Source organism: Cetorhinus maximus, chromosome 15 (assembly GCF_964194155.1).
Source record: "Cetorhinus maximus chromosome 15, sCetMax3.hap1.1, whole genome shotgun sequence".
In the NCBI taxonomy this organism is placed as follows: Eukaryota; Metazoa; Chordata; class Chondrichthyes; order Lamniformes; family Cetorhinidae; genus Cetorhinus; species Cetorhinus maximus.
Genome location: NC_135893.1, coordinates 10,724,410 through 10,746,492, shown reverse-complemented (window position 1 = coordinate 10,746,492; position 22,083 = coordinate 10,724,410). Strand labels below are relative to the sequence as shown.

General features: G+C 44.3%; 1 long non-coding RNA gene across 3 annotated transcripts in view; it reads right to left on the bottom strand.

The window, feature by feature from the left end:
• Positions 1 to 22,083, bottom strand: part of LOC144690402 (uncharacterized) — a 29,451-nt gene that overhangs the window by 6,752 nt on the left and 616 nt on the right. Inside the window, exons 2-3 of one of the 3 annotated variants that reach the window (XR_013578883.1) lie at positions 7,761 to 8,036; positions 3,107 to 3,322 (exon numbers count right to left, since the gene is read on the bottom strand). This is a non-coding gene — a long non-coding RNA (uncharacterized LOC144690402). Of the gene's footprint in view, positions 1 to 1,490; positions 3,323 to 7,760; positions 8,037 to 22,083 lie in introns of those variants that run through there. The other 2 variants (XR_013578882.1, XR_013578884.1) reach the window with 2 other exon arrangements.

Genomic DNA, 22,083 nt, shown 5'->3' with positions numbered 1-22,083 from the left:
CACTTAAATACATCTATGTATTCACCTCAACTACTACTTGTGGTAATGAGTTCCACATGCTAACCACTCTTCGGGTACTGCACTGATAGGGTCTTTCAATGTAGATTGCAGATGGGCACAAACGTAACTAGCTAACTCATGGATTTGACCCTGGTATTTATTTTGGGTGAACCAAGGTGTGAATCAAATTTTTTATAATCTAATGCATTAGCCACTCGCCTTGCTTTAGCAAGGTCACAGCATTCCTGAGAATCCCCGGCATGCACTCTTCTTCCCCTATGAGGGATGTGAGGTTGAAAGCCGTGCTAGGAGTGTTTCTTCGCCTTGTTTCAGAATTTCAGCAGGGATTCCATCTGCTCCAGGGGCCCTCTTGTTTCTCGACTGTCGATTGGCTCTTTCAAGCTTGCTCCAGACCGGAGTAGCGCCGAGACCAAGCTGAGTGTGGTATTGAGGAATGGAATTGAGGACGTTCAAGGAGAAGACAGAGTCTCAGATGAGGTGTACTTACAAATGTTCTCTCCAACAAGCACTGACTGTCTCCTTGTCTTTGATGAGCTCTCCTCCATGCTTGGCTCTCAGCAGTGTATACCCTTGCATGCTTGGGCAATTGATTATCTTGACAATGCTGAAGAAACCACGCATGTTGTTGGTGTCCATGAGTTGTCCGCAGACAGAGACAATGAAATTCATCATCACCTCCAAGATGTCAGTTCAGCCTTCAGCCGACTGAGGAAGAGTATTTGAGGACCAGAATCTCAAAACCGGTGACTAAGGCCATGGTTTAACAGGCAGCGATGATCCCCACACTCCTCTATGCTTTGGAGACTTGGACAGCCTACAGCAGGCACCTCAAAGCACTGGAGAAGTACCCACCAGCAGAGCCTTCGCAGTGCCAAATCCAGTGGCAAGAAAGGAGGTCCAACAGCAGAGTCCTTTCCCAAGCCAACGTACCCAGCATTGAGGTGCTAATCCCATAAAACGAGCTTCACTGGGCAGGACATGTTGTTTGTGTGTCTAACACCAGATTCCTGAAGCAACTGCTCTACTTGGAACTTGGTCGCTGCAGGAGACTCTGAGGCGCACTGCGGAAAAGCTTCAGGAATAGAACCATAGAAAAGTTACGGCACTGAAAGACGCCATTCAGCCCATCGTGTCTGCACCAGCCAAAGAAGAAGATGTAGGCATCACTGTCTAGGCCAGCATTTAACGCCCATCCCTAAATGCCTTTGTTCAAGGGCACTTAAGAGTCAAACACATTGCTGAGGGTCTGGGGTAACATGTAGGTCAGACCAGGTAAGGACGGCAGATTTCCTTCCCTAAAGGAGTCCTCAAAACATCCTGAAGAGGTCAAACATCCCCACCAAATCATGGGAGTCCCCAGCTTGTGACCAATCAAAATGGAGAAGGCTCATCTGGGAAGGCACTGAGCACAATGGCAGACTTCTCCGGAAATGTGCAGAGCTGAAATTGAGGTGTCAGAGGGAGCAAACAAACTTCCAAACAAGTCATCTTCCCAACCCTTCAAGCATCAGCTGCCCAGCGTGTGGCAAAGTTTGTAAATCACATATTGGACTTCTCAGCCATCTCAGAAGTCAACAAACTGGAGTGGAAGCAATTCATTTTCGATCCTGAGGGACTGCCCAAGAAGAAGACTTCAGCAAGAAATGGTTAACTCTATTAATTCCCGCAACTATCTCTGTTCCCCAAAGTTCATTTGAGAACATAATTTAATGATCCATATTCAGTATTGTACCGAATAATCCTAGTTGGAGTGGCTAACCTGTGAAGTTGGCATTCTGGGGTGTTTCAGCTCTTAGGGCTCTCCATAGTGGACATACACTTCAAATCACACTGATAGCCATGACTGTTCTTTTAAAATGCAAGCATGTGAGCTGTTTCTTCTTTAACATTTAACCAACATTTTTTTATTATTGAAAGCCCCTATAGAAATATATCCCTTGAAAATAATGATACAATCTGTGATAATGGATCCTTGCATCCTACCATTATGTGTAGCTCACAAGATAGATTCTATCAATACAACATTTGCAATGGTTCCTTTCCAAAGGGTAACTTTTCCCAGTGAATTTCAATGCAAGCAGCTCCTCCCAATCTCACACCAATTTTGAAATTTTACTCTTACAGAAGAGAAAAAAATATGGAGATAAAAAAAATTTGCTGGTGCATTAAGGCGTATGGGTCTCTAGCAATGAACGCTTTAAGCTGCACAAGTGCACAGCCATGCAGCAGTCATGAAGGTTTCACACAGGCCATTCACAAGCTGTCCGCTTTGAGACTGCACGTGTCCATGGTCAGGGAAAAGTAAATTTAAAGGTACAGTGAATTAAAATATACAGAAAATTTAGAGCGTTTCACTGCTCTCGAGTACAGTCCTCAGAGTAAACAGATGACATGCTAGGGCTCTGACTGGATCCGAAGAAAAGTGATATTGGACTCAAAACATTCTCTGTTTCTCTCTCCACAGATGCTACCAGACCTGCTGAGCTTTTCCAGCATTTTCTGTTTTCATTACCTTTGATTGGATTATTATAAATAGGAGAATACTGGGAAGGTTTCCTTCTCTCGCATAGTCTTCCTCATTGTGAGAAGTTAAAATGAAAATAAGTAGAGCCCCATCATTCATAGAGGTGGTCCAATGAACTAACGTAATAATTGTTTAAGAAAAACCAGTAACTTCTGTTCTGTTCATGAGGGCAACTCTGAAAGGTACAGTAACATAAAATTACAGGCACTGATGCAGTACATTAGACTTCGACCGTGCCTCAGAATGCATGGACACAAATCTGAATTCATACCTTCCCCCTGTTCTTGACAGGGTTACTGAGAAATAAGGGCAACACTGAGGTAGGGTACTTCACTACAAGATGGATGGAAGGATCGGTGGGCAAGTTACCTCTGGAGTTCTTTTCACATACTTCTTGGTGGTAGGGTTACAAGTAGCAGTAACAAGGGGCTGAGAACTGGTTGCATGATAGTTTGTGGGAATCCAAGAGGAAGAAAAATTAAGTTGAAAATGAACAAGAAAAAAATGCAGAAGTTTTAGCTGCAATCACAAAACGATGATAAATTACAGAATTGACAGTACATTTTCGATTGATGTAGGTCCCTGAAATGAACACTAAATCCCCAGGTTCCATCTTCTCTTGAGTTGTCGTGATGGGAAGGGTGTCGTAGTAGTAAGCCTAATTTCCTGGTCCAATGACAAATCCAAAGTCATCCTTCAGATCCCTCACAACTCTTCTCACAACTCTTCTCACCAGACCACAGCAATCCAGGAACAAAGGAGACTCATATTGTGAAGCTGACAAACAAAATTGAGGCAGTAAGTAGCTGCAGGTTTTGAACACTTTAATGAATGTTTGCATATCAATAAACATTTCATTTATTTAATCATGCAGAATATATTATTAACAACTTGCTGTAAAAATACCACCCAATGTGGTACTGAACTTTAAAATTACAGAATTCCCAAGTTCAGTCTCAGGTCTCTGCTAGGTTACTTGATTTCAACCAGGGCAGCACTGAGATGCTACAATTGGCCTTGGCACTTTTGGGCTAGGGATGGGAAAATTAACTAAAGTTCCTGTTTCTATTCAATGATCCTAATTGAAAGCGTATTTGCATGTGTATCAGGTGAGGATAAGGTTGGGTTGAGCAATGTTACCACCCCCCCCACCCCACCCTGACCACCCTTCCCAAGGGAAAACTTGCTAGCACAAACTGTGCATGTAATGGCCACTTTGGCAACATATTGCAGAGTTGTCAGTGCCTGTGAAACCATGCCCATGCCATCCAATTACATACCATAGCACCTTCGGAACAACAGGGCAGAATTTCTTTTAAAAGCCCCAAAATGAATACAGAATGGCTGACAACTATAAGGTGTTCCATTGAATTACCAGATAATCTGAAACACTAAGAAGGAAAATGCCAGCATTGTTCCTGGTCTCTAAGGGTCTATCGTTAGCGCTTGTCTGAATGCAAATATTTCATATGCAGTTCCCTCAGTGTAATACCATAATCTTGCACTATAATGTCAATTGGTAGCACTTTAGCCTCTGAATCAGAAGGTTGAGGGTTCAAGCCCCACTTTGGGACTTCAACATATAAATTAGTCTACCACTTCAGTGCAGGACTGAGAGAAAGCACTCAGGGGGATGAGAATGAAAAACTGTGACGTAAAGGATCTTGTAGCACTATGGAAAATCAGCAAGGAGTTCTTCTTAGATTCTGGTCAAGATTCTCCCCTCAGCCAGAACCACCAAAAATAGAGTATGTGGCTATTCATTCAATCGAAGTAAGTGCTACAAAACAGTGAACTCAGATCAAATCGATTGACTATAAAACGCTCTGAGATCTCCTGAGGACATGATAAAGTGCTGAATCAATGCAAGATTGATTGTTTTTTCTTCCTGTAGTGACATCATAACAAGAAAGTATTGAACACAACTTCATGCATTAAAAGAGTTCCTTCACAAATAGTCTGAACTTGTTTCACAAGTTCACTAAATAACATGGGGAGACTGAAAAACACAAACAATTCAGGCAGCTATGTTCTTTTATAATATTGGGGGATTAATAAAATAAATCAAGAGGATAAACTTACTCTTTTAAAAATAAAAGTTGAATGTTTTCACAGGGATGTAATAAGAGTTGCCCCTGTTCAGATCACTGAATGCACAACAGATTCTAATGACTGAATTGGGCTTACCTTCCCCTGCTAGTTTTGATGAATGTTTATATTCTTCAGGTGAGGAGATGCAGAGTGGAGCAGTGTAGCATTTAGACATCCTGTTTCAGAGCAGGTAGGTTGGCTGTAGGTAGATAAATTGTAAAGCTCCTCTTTCCTCTGCCCAACAACGTCCTCCACCTCAAAATGGCTTCCTGTTACACCATTCTCCGTTTAAATAATATTCAGCTCTTCTATTCTTCCTGCCAAAGTGCATAACCTCAGATTTTCCCACATTATATTCCATCTGCCAAGTTTTTGCCCATTCATTTAGCCCGTCTATATCCCTCTGTAGACTCCTTGTGTCACCATCACCACTTGCCTTCCCACCTATTTTTGTGTCATCCACAAACTTGGCAATAGTACATTCACTTCCCTCATCCAAGTCATTAATGTATATTGTAAATAATTAAGGCCCCAACGCTGATCCCTGTGGCATTCCACTAGTTACAGGTTGCCAATCTGAAAATGCCCCCCTTATCCCAACTCTCTGTCTTCCATTAGTTAACCAATCCTCTATCCATGCTAACATACTACCCCCAACACCATGGGCTCTTATCTTATTAAGTAGCCGTATGTGCAGTACCCTTATCGAACGCCTTTTGGAAATCCAAATATATTACGTTGACTGGTTCCCCTTTATCTATCCTGCTTGTTGCCTCCTCAAAGAATTCTAATAAATTTGTTAGGCGTGATTTCCCCTTCATGAAGCCATGCTGACTCTGCTTGATTAGATTATGTATTTCTAAATGCTCTGCTATTACATCCTTTATAATAGACTCCAACATTTTCCCAAGGACAGCTGTTAAGCTAACTGGCCTATAGTTACCTGTTCTTTGTGTCTCTTCCTTTTTGAATATGGGTGTTACATTGGCCGTTCTCCAATCCTCTGTGACTTTTCCAGAACCCAAGGATTCTTGGAAGATTACTACCAGTGCATCAACTACCTCTGTAACTACTTCCTTTAATGTTCTAGGATGCTACTCATCAGGTCCAGAGGACATATCGGCCTTTAGCCCCATTAGCTTCCCTAGTACTTTTTCTCTAGTGATAGTTGTTGTATTTATTTCCTCCCCTACCTCTTGCCCCTTGATTATTTAGTATTTTTGAAATGCTATTCATATCTTCTACTGTAAAGACTGAAGCAAAGCATTTATTCAACTCCTCTGCCATTTCCTGGTTTCCTATTATTTCCCCAGCCTCATTCTCTAAGGGGCCTATGTTCACTTTGGCCTCTCTCTTCCTTTTTATATATATTTAAAGAAGCTATGGTGCTACCAATGGTGCATTTGACTGATTTTTGCTGCTGATTTGTGGCGAAACAAGTCTGGAGAAACCTCATCCTAGAATCACAAAGTCATACAGCACAGAAGGCCAGTCAGCCCATTGTGCCTGCAGCTCCTTGAAAGGATTATCGAATTAATCCCACTGACTTGATGTTTCCCCATTGCCTGCAATTTTTTTCCTTTTCACATGTGCATCAAATTCCATTTTGAAAGTTACCATATATTAAATCTGCATCTACCACCCTGCAGGCAGAGCATGCCAGATCATAACAACCTGCTGCAAAATTCTTCTCATCTCCCCTCTAGTCCTTTTGACAATTAACTTAAATGTGGATCCTCTGGTTAGAGATACTTCTGCTAAAGGAAACAGTTTCCCCTATTTATTCTGCAATGATCACATCCAGTTGCATTCTGGTTTAGGCCCGTGTAAATTTATGTCAGCCCCTCCTGTGTCAGAGAGATACTCAGTCTGTGCAGGGTTTTGGTATTTAGCACTCCATAAAATAGAATTTTAATCTATTTGTAGGGAAACATCTATTTCTGGATTCCTGTTCCTCTAGAACATGGCACGGATTAATTTGTAATTAAAGAGATTTTATTTAAATCTCAAACACTGAACAGTCTCCAGAAAATGCTGGCTGAATGTTTCCTAATCCTACATTCAGCTTCAGACTGAACATATAATTTAGTCTGACACTCCAGTACAATACCGAGGGAGTGCTGCACAATGAGAGGTTGTCGCCTTTCCAATGAAACGTTAAGCCATGGCCCTGAACTGCCATCTGAAGCGGATATAAAAAAAATCCCAAGGCACTATTTCTAACAAGAGCAGGGAATTTCTCCCTGGTGACCTGAACCAACATTTATCCCTCAACCAACATCACAAAAAAGAATGACCTGATTTGACTCATTGCTGTTCGTGGGACCTTGCTGTGTATTTAAATTGTCTGCCATGTTTGCCTGCATGACAAGAGTGATGACACTTCAATCCTATTTAATTGGTAGTGAAGCACTTTGGATGTGAAAGGTGCAGTATAACTACAAATTTGTTGGTAATATAACTGCGCCCTTGCATTAGATCACAAATACTTTAGCACCCCCTCTAGGTTACTTATTGATGGAGGTGAAACATTTGGGTTCTGCACAATCTGAATATTCTTTATATTGTGTACGAATATATTTTTTAAGAGCTCGCCAGGGCTTTCTTCACTGAGTCGTAAAACAACCTTAAATTGGCCTCTAATTTCCCCTTCATTATTAAGCAATAAGAAAGTAAAACATCTAGTTACTGGTTTGCCTTTAACACAGGAATGATAAGGGCCACAGGCTGTTTCTTAATCATTTCTTAATGACTCATTTAGTGGGCGTTGTTCAAAACTGTTACAGAGGTTTCCGCAAGTTTTTGTTTTACCTTATGCAAAATGGAATATTGGGAAACCTTTCAGAAACCACCACACCTACAGATAAAATGGGAATACAAAATCAATATTTTTGCTTCCTGGTGAAAAACGCCTTTGCAGAATAGTATTAATTTGCTTAATTGAGAGTACATTTATAGCTAATGAAGATTCTGTGGAGCTTCAGTTTACACTCAGAACATAATTAGATCCAATCGTAATTAAAAGAGATGCTTGATCCTTAAATTGAAAAGAGTATAGTGAACATTAAAAAATGTCTTTTTAGATATTATTCCAAAATTTGGCACACAAGTCACATCTACTTACACATACTTAATAGAAGGGACTGACTTATCCACCACAGCAATGTAGAAATATATGTGAGAGAGTATATAATAAACAGCAACAGTGGACTCAGGCTTTGCTGCTTAACTCCCCATATATACACTCACTTCCTGGTTCATGGTACTTCTTTGCATATGGCACTCCAATGTAACTCCTTGCTTTTTCCAGGAACTTCAGGCGTAGCTGCCACGTGCGATCTGGATCCTTTACCTGTCTGCAAATGTTTCATTGTATTCTTTTCAGGTTCCATAGTTCCCCCTGCAATCAGGACAAGGAAGAATTATTCATCCTATTCAATTAGTCCAACGTTTGGATGTCTTTTTGATGACTCCTTTTTTGTAGACTATGATAACGATAAATATTTCTAATTCGTTGAGTTTGTGAATCTCTTTGAATTTATGAAAACCTTTTTCAAATTTTCATTTGACATTATAATGGTTGGGATGTTGCTTATGCGATTTTTCATCCCCATGCCATGCAGTTTTTGCACGCAGAGTGATGGGGAGAGGGAGGGGAAAAGGGGGAGAAATAAATCTCGCAACGACAACTTATATTTATATGGCACTTTTAACTTAATGACATGTTGCAAGGTGCTTCAAAGAAGCATTATAAAAAATGTGACAACAGGCAAAAGGACAAGATATTAGGTCAGATTAACAAAAGCTTGGTCAAAGATGGAGGTTTTAGGAGTGTTTTAAAGGAGGAAATAAAGGTTGAAAAGCAGAGAGGTGTAGGGAGGGAATTCTAGAGTTTAGGGCTTGGGCAGCTGAGGTTACCAATAGTGGAGCAATTAAAATCAGGGCTACTCAAAAGCCAGAGTTAGAGGAGCGCAGATATCTTGGAGCTTGTGGGACTGGACTGGAGGAGAACAGAGTTTGGGAGGGGAGAGGTCATGGAGGGATTGAAAACAATGATAAGATTTTTAAAATCAAAATATTGCTCAACGGGAGCCAATGTTGGTCAATGAACACAGGGGTGAAACAAAAACAAAATTAGCTGGAAAAACTCAGCAGGTCTGACAGCGTCTGTGGAGAGGAAGACAGAGTCAGCGTTTCGAGTCCGTATGACTCTTCTTCAGAACTAAAGAGAAATAGAAATGTGGTGAAATATAAGCTGTTTAAGGGGGCAGGTGGAGCTGGATAGAGGGCCAATGATAGGTGGAGGCAAAGGAGAGATTGCCAAAGATGTCATAAACAAAAGGTCAAAGGGGTGTTGACGGTGGTGATATTAGCTAAAGGATGTGCCAATGGTGACATTAAGGGTAGAAAGAAGGATGAGCAAGTGACAGATAGCCCTAGTGGAGGTGGGGAGGGGGGAAGGGATCGGAATAGGCTAAAAGATGGAGATAAAACAATGGATGGAAGTAAATTTTAAAAATAATAATAGAAATAGGTGGGAAAAGAAAACTATATGTATATAAAAAAATATATATATTAGAAAAAAGGGGATCAAAAAGGGGGTGAGGATGGAGGAGTGAGTTCCTGATCTGAAGCTGTTGAACTCAATGTTAAGTCCGGAAGGCGGTAAAGTGCCTAATCGGAAGATGAGGTGCTGTTCCTCCAGTTTGCGTTGAGCTTCACTGGAACATTGCAGCAAGCCAAGGACAGACATTTGGGCATGATAGCAGGGTGGTGTGTTGAAATGGCAAGCTACAGGAAGGTCTGGGTCATGCTTGCGGACAGACCGAAGGTGTTCTGCAAAGCGATCACCCAGTCTGCGTTTGGTCTCTCCAATGTAGAGGAGACCTCATTGGGTGCAGCGAATGCAGTAGACTAAATTGAGGGAAGTACAAGTGAAATGCTGCTTCACTTGAAAGGAGTGTTTGGGCCCTTGGATCGTGAGGAGGGGGGAAGTAAAGGGGCAGGTGTTGCACCTTCTGCAGTTACATGAGAAGATGCCGTGGGAGGGGGTTGAGGTATCGGGGGTGATGGAGGAGTGGACCAGGATGTCCCAGAGGGAATGGTACCTACGGAATGCCAACAAGGGGGGAGAAGGGAAGGTGTTCTGTTGAAGGGTCATGAGGACTCGAAACGTCAACTCTTTTCTTCTCCGCCGATGCTGCCAGACCTGCTGAGTTTTTCCAGGTATTTCTGTTTTTGTTTTTTATTATCTTATAGAAGGGAAGGTGTGTTTGGTGGTGGCATAATTCTGGAGTTGGCGAAAATGGCGGAGGATGATCCTTTGAATGCGAAGGTTGGTGGGGTGAAAAGTGAGGGCAAGGGGTCATGGTTCTGGGATGGAGAGGAAGGTGTGAGGACGGATGCGCAGGAGATGGGCTGGACACGGTTGAGGGTCCTGTCAACTACTGTGGGTGGAAAACCTTGGTTGAGGAAGAAGGAAGACATGTCAGAAGAACTGTTTTGGAAAGTGGCATCATCGGAACAGATGCGACAGAAGCAAGGGAACTGAGAGAATGGGATGGGGTCCTTACAGGAAGCGGGGTGTGAGGAATAGGAAAATTTATTAATTTTGCTTCCAATCTCCACCCCTCCATCATTTTCACATGGTCCATCTCTGACACTTCCCTTCCCTTCCCTTCCTAGAACTCTCTGTCTCATTTTCTGGTGATAGACTGTCCACCAATATCCATTACAAGCCTACCGACTCCCACAGCTACCTCGACTACAGCTCCTCACACCCCGCTTCCTGTAAGGACTCCATCCCATTCTCTTAGTTCCTTCGCCTCCGTCGCATCTGTTCTGATGATGCTACCTTCAAAAACAGTTCCTCTGACATGTCCTCCTTCTTCCTTAACCGAGATTTTCCACCCACAGTCGTTGACAGGGCCCTCAACCGTGTCCGGCTCATCTCCCGCGCATCCGCCCTCACGCCTTCTCCTCCCTCCCAGAAACATGATAGGGTCCCCCTTGTCCTCACTTATCACCCCACCAGCCTCCGCATTCAAAGAATCATCCTCCGCCATTTCCGCCAACTCCAGCATGATGCCACCACCAAACACATCTTCCCTTCACCCCCCCTGGCAGCATTCCGTAGGGATCGTTCCCTCCGGGACACCCTGGTCCACTCCTCCATCACCCCCATCACCCCACCTATGGCACCTCCCCATGCCCACGCAGAAGATGCAACACCTGCCCCTTCACTTCCTCTCTCCTCACCGTCCAAGGGCCCAAACACTCCTTTCAAGTGAAGCAGCATTTCACTTGCATTTCCCCTGACTTAGTCTACTGCATTCGTTGCTCCCAATGCGGTCTCCTCTACATTGGAGAGACCAAACGCAAACTGGGCGACTGCTTTGCAAAACACCTGCGGTCTGTCTGCAAGAAAGACCCAAACCTCCCTGTCGCTTGCCATTTTAACACTCCACCCTGCTCTCTTGCCCACATGTCTGTCCTTGGCTTGCTGCATTGTTCCAGTGAAGCCCAACGCAAACTGGAGGAACAGCACCTCATCTTCCGACTAGGCACTTTACAGCCTTCCGGGCTGAATATTGAATTCAACAACTTTAGATCTTAAACTCCCTCCCCCATCCCCACCCCCTTTCCGTTTCTTCCCCCTCCCTTTTGTTTTTTCCAATAATTTATATAGATTTTTCTTTTCCCACCTATTTCCATTATCTTTAAATCTATAACTGTAATACCCTGTCAGTCTTTCCACCCCACCCCCACTAGAGCTGTACTTTGAGTGTCCTGCCATCCATTCTTAATTAGCACATTCTCTTAGATAATATCATCTTTAACACCTCTCTGTTCCTTTGTCTGTAACATCTTTTGATTATCTGTTCCTATCCCTGCTCGCTTGTCCCTACAACCACCCCCAACTTCTCTCCGCACCCCCGCCCCGCACCCCCCCCAACCTTAAACCAGCTTAAATTTCACCCCTCTCCTAACTATACTCAGTTCTGCTGAAGGGTCACGAGGACTTGAAACGTCGACTCTTTTTTTCTCCGCCGATGCTGCCAGACCTGCTGAGTTTTTCCAGGTAATTCTGTTTTTGTTTTGGATTTCCAGAATCCGCAGTAGTATTTTGTTTTAATCTCTGTGTTTAATTGACTGCCACTCCTCTTCAAGAAATGCCTACCTTGAAGACGTATTGCTCTGCTCTCCGACAGGATTTCCGCCTGTCTCTTCTGCCTTGTTCACCTTCATTGCTTTCCATTTCTCTCCTGGTGTTTGACAAGGTGTTTACTAAAACCCGCTTTCACAGCCATATTTCCTTTCTCAGTGACTGTCTCCGTCTCCGACTCACCCCACGTGGATTTCAACTGAAATTCCATCCCTCTTGTTTCGAACCCACCCAGGATTACAGGTATCTCCGGGACATAAAACATTTCTCGGACTGCTGTTCCCGTCGCATTCTGAGATCCACACTCAGTGCCATGCACCGCCATATGAACACACTCGACCTCTCCCTCCAGCAGCACCGCCGCACCCTTTTTCAAAGCTGCGTGTGCCCCCAGTTTCATTTTATTCTTCGCCTCATCCGACGCCTCAACAAGAAACTTTTTCTCTTTCTCTCAAGTGCTAAGGAACGCAAGCTCCAACAACTCATCGACACCAACACCCATCTAGGACCCTCCACCCCTGCTTGTCCCTCCGTCCCCACCCCATCTTCCAATCCCAGCCCCAGCCGCGTATTCACTATACCCCCTGACCTTCCCCTCTCCGATGCTGAACGTTCAGTGCTCAGCAAAGGACTTAGTTTCATACCCTTACGCCCTCATCTCAATGAATTTCGGGCTCGGCACGATGCTGAACTCATCTTCTGCCGTCTTCGTCTCCGTGCTCACTTCTTTGGGCAGGAGTCCTCTCCCCGTTCAACGGATCCTTTTACCCACCTCCAATATTCTCCCTCCACCTGGACCCCGCCCTCTGGATTCTTACCTTCTCTTGATCTTTTCATTGAGAACTGTCGACGTGACATTAGTCGTCTCAATTCCTCTGCTCCTCTCACCCATTCTAATCTGTCTCTCTCTGAACTTACTGCACTCCGTTCTCTCAGGTCCAACCCCAACATTGTCATCAAACCCGCTGACAAGGGTGGTGCTGTTGTTGTCTGGTGCACTGACCTCTACCTCGCGGAGGCTGAGCGTCAACACGCAGACACTTCCTCCTACCTCTCCCTGGACCATGACCCCACCACAGAACATCAAGCCATTGTTTCCAGGACTGTCACTGACCTCATCTCCGCTGGAGATCTTCCTCCCACAGCTTCCAACCTGATAGTCTCCCAACCTCGGACGGCCCACTTCTACCTCCTACCCAAAATCCACAAACAGAACTGTCCTGGCAGACCGATCGTGTCAGCCTGTTCCTGCCCCACGGAACTCATTTCTCATTATCTTGACTCCCTTCTCTCTCACCTTGTCCAGTCCCTTCCCACCTACATCCGTGATTCCTCTGACACCTTACATCACATCAACAATTTCCAATTCCCTGGCCCCAACCGCTTCCTCTTCACCATGGACGTCCAATCCCTCCTCATCTTCATCCCCCACCAGGATGGTCTGAGGGCCCTTAGCTTCTTCCTTGAACAGAGGCCCGAACAATCCCCAACCACCACTACTCTCCTCCGTCTGGCTGAACTTGTTCTCACACTGAACAATTTTTCCTTTAACTCCTCTCACTTCCTCCAAATAAAAGGTGTGGCTATGGGTACCCGCATGGGCCCCAGCTATGCCTGTCTCTTTATGGGGTATGTGGAACATTCCTTGTTCCAGTCCTACTCCGGCCCCCTCCCACAACTCTTTCTCCGGTACATCGATGATTACTTCGGTGCGGCTTCATGCTCTCGTCGGGACCTGGAAAAATTTATTAATTTTGCTTCCAATCTCCACCCCTCCATCATTTTCACATGGTCCATCTCTGACACTTCCCTTCCCTTCCTTGACCTCTCTGTCTCAATTTCTGATGATAGACTGTCCACCGATATCCATTACAAGCCTACCGACTCCCACAGCTACCTCGACTACAGCTCCTCACACCCCGCTTCCTGCAAGGACTCCATCCCATTCTTTCAGTTCCTTCGCCTCCGTCGCATCTGTTCTGATGATGCTACCTTCAAAAACAGTTCCTCTGACATGTCCTCCTTCTTCCTTAACCGAGGTTTTCCACCCAAGGTCGTTGACAGGGCCCTCAACCGTGTCCGGCCCATCTCCCGCGTATCCGCCCTCATGCCTTCTCCTTCCTCCCAGAAACATGATAGGGTCCCCCTTGTCCTCACTTATCACCCCACCAGCCTCCGCATTCAAAGGATCATCCTCCGCCATTTCCGCCAACTCCAGCATGATGCCACCACCAAACACATCTTCCCTTCACCCCCCCCGGCGACATTCCGTAGGGATCGTTCCCTCCGGGACACCCTGGTCCACTCCTCCATCACCCCCTACTCCTCAACCCCCACCTATGGCACCTCCCCATGCCCACGCAGAAGATGCAACACCTGCCCCTTCACTTCCTCTCTCCTCACCGTCCAAGGGCCCAAACACTCCTTTCAAGTGAAGCAGTATTTCACTTGCATTTCCCCTAACTTAGTCTACTGCATTCGTTGCTCCCAATGCGGTCTCCTCTACGTTGGAGAGACTAAACGCAAACTGGGCAACCGCTTTGCAGAACACCTGCGGTCTGTCCGCAAGAAAGACCCAAACCTCCCTGTCGCTTGCCATTTTAACACTCCACCCTGCTCTCTTGCCCACATGTCTGTCCTTGGCTTGCTGCATTGTTCCAGTGAAGCCCAACGCAAACTGGAGGAACAGCACCTCATCTTCCGACTAGGCACTTTACAGCCTTCCGGGCTGAATATTGAATTCAACAACTTTAGATCTTAAACTCCCTCCCCCATCCCCACCCCCATTTCCGTTTCTTCCCCCTCCCTTTTGTTTTTTCCAATAATTTATATAGATTTTTCTTTTCCCACCTATTTCCATTATTTTTAAATCTATAACTGTAATACCCTGTCAGTCTTTCCACCCCACCCCCACTAGAGCTGTACCTTGAGTGTCCTGCCATCCATTCTTGATTAGCACATTCTCTTAGATAATATCACCACCTTTAACACCTCTCTGTTCCTTTGTCTGTAACATCTTTTGATTATCTGCTCCTATCACTGCTTGCTTGTCCCTACAACCACCACCCCCCCCAACTTCTCCCCCCCCCCCCCCACCCCACCTTAAACCAGCTTATCTTTCACCCCTCTCCTAACTTCACTCAGTTCTGCTGAAGGGTCATGAGGACTCGAAACGTCAACTCTTTTCTTCTCCGCCGATGCTGCCAGACCTGCTAAGTTTTTTCAGGTAATTCTGTTTTTGTGAGGAATAGGATAGGTGAAGTGGGCTTGTTCCGAGTTATGACTAGGACAGAGTTTTGGATGGCCTCAACTTTATGGAGAGCAGAATCTGAGACACCAGCCAGAGGTGTGTTGGAATAAGTAAGTTTAGAGGTAACAAAGGCATGAAACACAATTGCAGCCACTGGGTTTTTTGCATTGTGTTGTTATGTAGTTATTTTATCCGACTGACCTTGATGCAGCCTTAACATTTCCCCTCAGGTTATGGGGTTGGTTTAGTCATCGCAGTACCTGACAACACCTACAGTCAGGCTTGCAGGTTCGTTCCAGTCCAGTCCAATACAGTAACAATAGTACATTAAACAGGAGCCATGTCAATCGCTGGTAGCTAGACTGTCATTAACTTGACAGCACTCCACAATTTTAGGCCGTCAAATCCAAACTGCTGCTATAGATTCAGTTTATCTTCTCCAAACATAGTCGCTTTATATGCAGCATTAAAACCTGTGAGAACCACATAGTTAAACAGCTCCACCACAGACATGCCAGGTTTCACTTTCCACACACACTCCACCCCCTCCAGAGTCACTAAATTTCATTTAAAGAAAGAAATGTGTCCTCTATCTCAGTGGTTCATGGTAGAGAAAACACAGCTCTGCTCATTTCAATGGGTTTAAAGTCAGTTCCTGTTTTTGCAGGAAATCTCCCAGTTAGCAACAGTCTAATTTTGACAAATGCAAATATCTCCAAGCTTCCATGCAAATGCATCACATCCTTGAGGTTTAATGCTACTTTGGCGAGTTTGTCACTGTGAATAGTAGCACAGGAATGCTGCAGCAAAACATGACTCATGCAACACGCTGGTAAAGATGTCCTTACGTTCTGGTTATGAGCAAACTTTTGGACATCTTCATCTAACATTCCCACTATTTCACAGATAAAATTGGATTCTGAGCCATAAAGAGATGTTGGGTCAGGTGACCAAAAGCTTGGTCAAAGAGTAGGTTATAAGGAGCATTTTAAAGGAGGGGTGAGAGGGGGAGAGACAGGGAGATTTGGGTAGGGAATTCCAAACCTTGGGGTCTAAACAGCTGACGACCAGGGCCAACAAAATAGTTGAGCGATAGAAATCTGGGAGGCGCAAAAGATCAGAATTGGAGGAGTGCAAAGATTTCAGAAGTTTGTAGGGCTGGAGGAGGTTGCAGGCATATGGAGGGGTGAGATCTAGGGGAATTTGAAATCAAGGATGAGAATTTTAACATCAAAGCATTGCAGGAGCCAAAGTAGGTCAGCAAGTACGGGGGGTGATGGGTGAGCACAGGGGCAATGGTGAATAGGTCTTGGTGTGAATTAGGATGCGGGGCAGTAAAGTTAACAGAGAATGGTAGGTGGGAGGCAGAGCAGGGGAGCACTGGAATAAAAGAGTCTGGAGGAGACATGGATAAGGGCAGGTTTTTTTCCAAGCAAAATACTCAAAACTTCTAAAAGATATTTTCCTTATTCCTCCTCTTGAATCTCTGTAAGTGTACCTTGGTGAAAATGTCAGCAAGCAACCTGCCCCTTCGCACATTACACATCCTGGCAGCTGAATTCAGAATGAGGTGGTGCGACTGCTAAGGGTTTTATTATCCCTTCAATCTTTCCTCCCTGCTCAGTAGCTGTCTTGGCAGCTACCAACAGTTGTCTGGCTAAGATTAGGGGCTAAATGTGAAGTACTGAGAGTGCAAACACATGTCCATCCATTCTATGTTGCACTTTTCCTACAAAGTACAGTATGAGATTCTTTTAACTCACCAAGTTGAGGGTTAAAAGATTATTCCTATGTATTTGCTTTGAGGTCCATTTTAAAAGACAGAATCATTGCAATAAGATCCTTGTTTATACTCCACAACACAACCTGTCAACATGAGGATACAACTGCAACACAGCCAACGTTTTTGCAAATGTGGGTGGGCTTACAGAGAGTTTTTAGCCCAGCAGTATCTCACAGTGCTATCAAAACCTCTTTACAACAGCCAGTGACCTTCCAGGCCACACACAGCTAGAGTGTAGAGATAGATTTAGCAAAAGGCAGTGCTTAGATCAAATGGAGAACATCGCTTATTCTTACAAACACTTGTGATCTGCCTTTTAAAGTAAAAGGGTGAGTATTTGATATCGGTCTATACATTATACCTGCTCCAATTATTTCATTCTCTCTTATTTTACTGTTTACTAGGTAAGTTTATTCTGAGAGTGATTTTCTGCTGCAGAAATATCCTCACTAGAACTGGATAAACTTGGTCTTACTTAAAGGTCTAACTGAGATGGATATGTTTAAGTATGGATTTGGATACTAACGTGATACTGACATGGAATAATACTCCTTTCTTAAAACTCTAGTAGTTCAATAGATACCATTCCTTAAGTGATAACCTCCCTAAGTGGCAAAAAATGGATATCATGGATTCATATCCCATCTGCTACAACAGAAATGACCAGAGAATCATAGAATCTCGCAACACAGAAAGAGATCATTCAGCCCATTATACTCTTTGAAAGAGCTGTCCAATTTAGTTCTACATTTCAGCTTTTCTCCCTTAGCTCTTCAAAGTAGCACATTCCAGATCTTAACAAACTTTCAAGTCAAAAGTATTCTCTTAATTTTCCTCATAGTTCTTTTGCCAATTATTTTAAATCTATGATCTCTGGTTACCGACCCATTTGTCAAAAGAAGAAACAACAGATATAACGAGAAAAAGTATAAAAGGCCTCACTAAACTCCAAAGGAAATGGGCACCTCATATGCTTGCTCAATATTCAGAAAATTATGCAGGTGCACAAGCATAAAGAAATAAAAACTTAGGAGAAGAATCTACAAGGTGACAGTGCACAAGAGCTTCAATGCAGAGCTTTACCATGTCTAAGCAAGGTAAATACTAGAGGGAACATTGAGGAGACCCAGAGTTCTTTCCAACTGCGAGGACAACAAACCACAGGTGAGAGGCAAACCTGGTAGCAGCATTGTTGAAAGCTTAGGGTATAGGGCACATATGACCCATAACTGGTCTATAATTGGCACATGGCATGGAAGTAATCACCAAGAGAGCAGAAACATCTCTTGACAGCCCAGCACATTCATTCAGTAGGAACCAGCATTAGGCTCTGAGGTGATGACCTATAGTGACTTAGACTGTTAACTATCACTGTTGGAGGTCACAAGTGAACAGTGTCGATTGAATGAGGTATTGGAGGGCACCCAGTATCCTTGACTTGTCTCCAGAGAAGACTCAATGCTTTCAGAGCTGAAGAGGAGAAAATTGGTAAGGCAAAAAGAGAGACAGCGTATAAGTTGAAGTAGATGGAGCATGCCCCTTCATATCAACAAAATGGACAAAAAGCTCACATATTGCATCTTTTTATGCTCTTGAAGGGCACTCTTTTAAGACTTTTATAACACGAGTCAAGACAGGGTCTAATATCTGACTGGAGCTCTCTCCTTTGGAGCAGAAAATTGTGCATGTGATGGGGAGACATACTATAATGCAAGAAGGGAAAAGAAAATAATAGACAAAAAAATCCTAGTGTAAAGCTGTCTTGAAACAACTGAGAAGAATTTAAGGACATAAGATAGACAGTTGACTCACTGCATCACAGAGCAGCAACTGTAAACAGCAGCCAAACATTGGATCATGCTGCAGGATGGCAAGAGCTAGTGGTTTCAGTTTTAAATATTCCAAACCAAAAGAAGAGCTTACAAATAGCTTGGAGTTAAAAGCAGGGATTAATGGCATTCACGTGAATCCTTGACTAGGATTTCTTCAGCTTCAATTAGGTTCTAATATCAAGATAACCATTATTCTAATTGTGTAAAGAGTTCTTAACTGAACTGCACCCAACAAAACCTTCTGCTTTTTAAAAGGTTTTTTGACTAATGTTGTGAAACCATGCTTTATATTAAAACAAATTTTTGAATTTACTGGCTGGAATTGATTGATTTTTGAAAGGACTAAAGCCAGTGAATTGGGGTTGCAGTCAAAGATGGCTGCACATTTGCATCACTGTACCTTCTACATTCCAAAACTATTGAAATAGAGACAATCTGCCTGCAAAGCCACATTGGGAACAATGGCCTTCAAAGAGGTGAATGAGGGCCATCTTCTGTCCCATCAGACATGATCACTTAGACAACAGGGCCCTGGCTGAGAGAAAAATTCCCAGCCACGATCTAATCAAGGTAACTGGAATATACTAGCCATGGCCATATTTGGGTAACTGGGCAGTTGGAGCGAGAAGGTCATGTGGCAAACCAACCCTTTGTGTGTTTATGCACCTGTTTTCTCTGCAGAACTGGACAAGCAACTGAGACACTGAAGGAACACGATCCTGAGTGGGTTCTTTCCCTTTCTCTCTCCGTCCAACTGGGAGGTTTTGGACTGTCTCCTGATTTTGACTACGCAGGTGTCACAGACAGAGATTTTAAAAACTCAACTGAGGTCACCAACCTCTCAAGAGCAGTATACCCCTTTAATTTTACTGGACTCTAAATTACAATTATCCTTCCTGGTCGGTAATCTATTTGTGTGTGTGTGAACCTCGAGAGCGTGTGAACCTCGAGAGCGTGTGTGTATGTGTGCGTGTGTGAACCTCGAGAGAGAGTGTGTGTGTGTGTGTGTGTGTGTGTCAGTCAGTCAAAGTTGGAGCTTTTTTTTATTATCTTACTTAGACCAGGTTAAGTTCAATAAAAACTTTCTTCTTTTCTTTTAAAAACTCAATAAAACCTGTCTGACCAAGTCTTTTATGGTCACAGCTTTTAAACAGTTAAACACTCACAGAATTGGCCAGTATATCTGTTTAAAAAAAAAAACCTGTTGTGGTCAAACAAGACAAGGGAAAAGAGGGGAGCCATTCAACCCCTCCTCAACTATAGGAGCACAAAACTGGTTTAACCATCATGGACATCATTTAAAAAAATATGCAAACTATTGCTCCCATAGAGTGGAAACGTCCCAGTCCTGTGAAAGTGCATTTGAAGCAGGGACTGGGAGCAAACTTGCAGATTAGGGTGTCAGGTCAGTGGACCAGCACGTTCCAGCCACTAGGTGATCTTGCTGGAGGTGGGTGAACAATGGCACGGCTACCCACCCAGCGGCAGTCCAGCCCTACAGTTCTCTGAGATATCTGCACTCCTCCAATTCTCTGAGATACCTGCACTCCTCCAATTCTCTGAGATATCTGCACTCCTCCAATTCTCTGAGATATCGGCACTCCTCCAATTCTCTGAGATAGCGGCACTCCTCCAATTCTCTGAGATATCTGCACTCCTCCAATTCTCTGAGATATCGGCACTCCTCCAATTCTCTGAGATATCGGCACTCCTCCAATTCTCTGAGATATCTGCACTCCTCCAATTCTCTGAGATACCTGCACTCCTCCAATTCTCTGAGATACCTGCACTCCTCCAATTCTCTGAGATACCTACACTCCTCCAATTCTCTGAGATACCTGCACTCCTCCAATTCTCTGAGATATCTGCACTCCTCCAATTCTCTGAGATACCTGCACTCCTCCAATTCTCTGAGATACCTACACTCCTCCAATTCTCTGAGATACCTGCACTCCTCCAATTCTCTGAGATATCTGCACTCCTCCAATTCTCTGAGATACCTGTACTCCTCCAATTCTCTGAGATACCTGCACTCCTCCAATTCTCTGAGATACCTACACTCCTCCAATTCTCTGAGATATCGGCACTCCTCCAATTCTCTGAGATATCGGCACTCCTCCAATTCTCTGAGATATCGGCACTCCTCCAATTCTCTGAGATATCGGCATTCCTCCAATTCTCTGAGATATCTGCACTCCTCCAATTCTCTGAGATACCTGTACTCCTCCAATTCTCTGAGATATCTGCACTCCTCCAATTCTCTGAGATACCTGCACTCCTCCAATTCTCTGAGATATCTGCACTCCTCCAATTCTCTGAGATACCTGTACTCCTCCAATTCTCTGAGATACCTGCACTCCTCCAATTCTCTGAGATACCTGCACTCCTCCAATTTTGACCTCTTGTGCACCTCTGATTTTCTTCACTCCACCATTAGCAGCTGTGCCATCAAATGTCAAGGTTCTAACCTCTAGCCCTCCCTAAACCTCTCCACTTCTCTTTCCTCTAAGAGGTGTATTTAGACCTACTTTACCTAGCCTGATATCTTGCTACGTGACTTGGTGTCAAATTTTATCTGAAATTCCCTCCTTTGAAGCACTTTGGGACATTTTACTGCATTGGTTGCTATATAAATGCAAGTTGCTGTAATGAACATGTGCCTTATTCCCACCACATTGGAGGCTCAGGGGCCCATTCAGCACCCTACAAACTGTGCAGCCGTATCTCTAAACCAATATGTTTTTATTTGGTCAAGATAGAGATCTTTCCCTTTCATTGATGCCTAAAATTGTAGCAACAAAAGAATTGTACCAATGTAAAAAAAAATGGGGCTGATTTTAGCTCGGGACACACTTCTGCTGAGTAGAGCAGCAGGGATACTACAATGTGTGTTGGGGTGGGGGGGAAAGAAAGAGAGAGACAGACAGAGGGGGAGAGAGAGACAGAGGGAGAGAGAGAGAGGGAAGGACAGTGAGAGAGACAGAGGGGGAGAGACAGAGAGACAGAGGAGGAGAGACAGAGGGGGAGAGAGAGAGAGAGGGAGAGGGGGAGAGAGAGAGAGGGAGAGGGTGAGGGAGAGAGACAGGTAGAGAGAGACAGAGGGAGAGAGAGAGAGAGAGAGAGAGACAGAGGGAGGGAGAGAGAGAGACAGAGGGAGGGAAAGGGAGAGACAGAGGGAGAGAGACAGAGACAGACAGAGGAAGGGAGAGTGAGAGAGACAGGGGGAGAGAGAGAGGCAGAGGGGGAGAGAGAGAGAAAGAGAGAGAGACACACACAGAGGGAGAGAGAGACACACACAGAGAGAGAGAAAGAGAGACACAGAGGGAGAGAGAGAAACAGAGGGTGAGAGAGAGAGACAGACAGACAGAGGGAGGGAGAGTGAGAGGGACAGAGGGGGCGAGAAAGAGAGAGAGACCC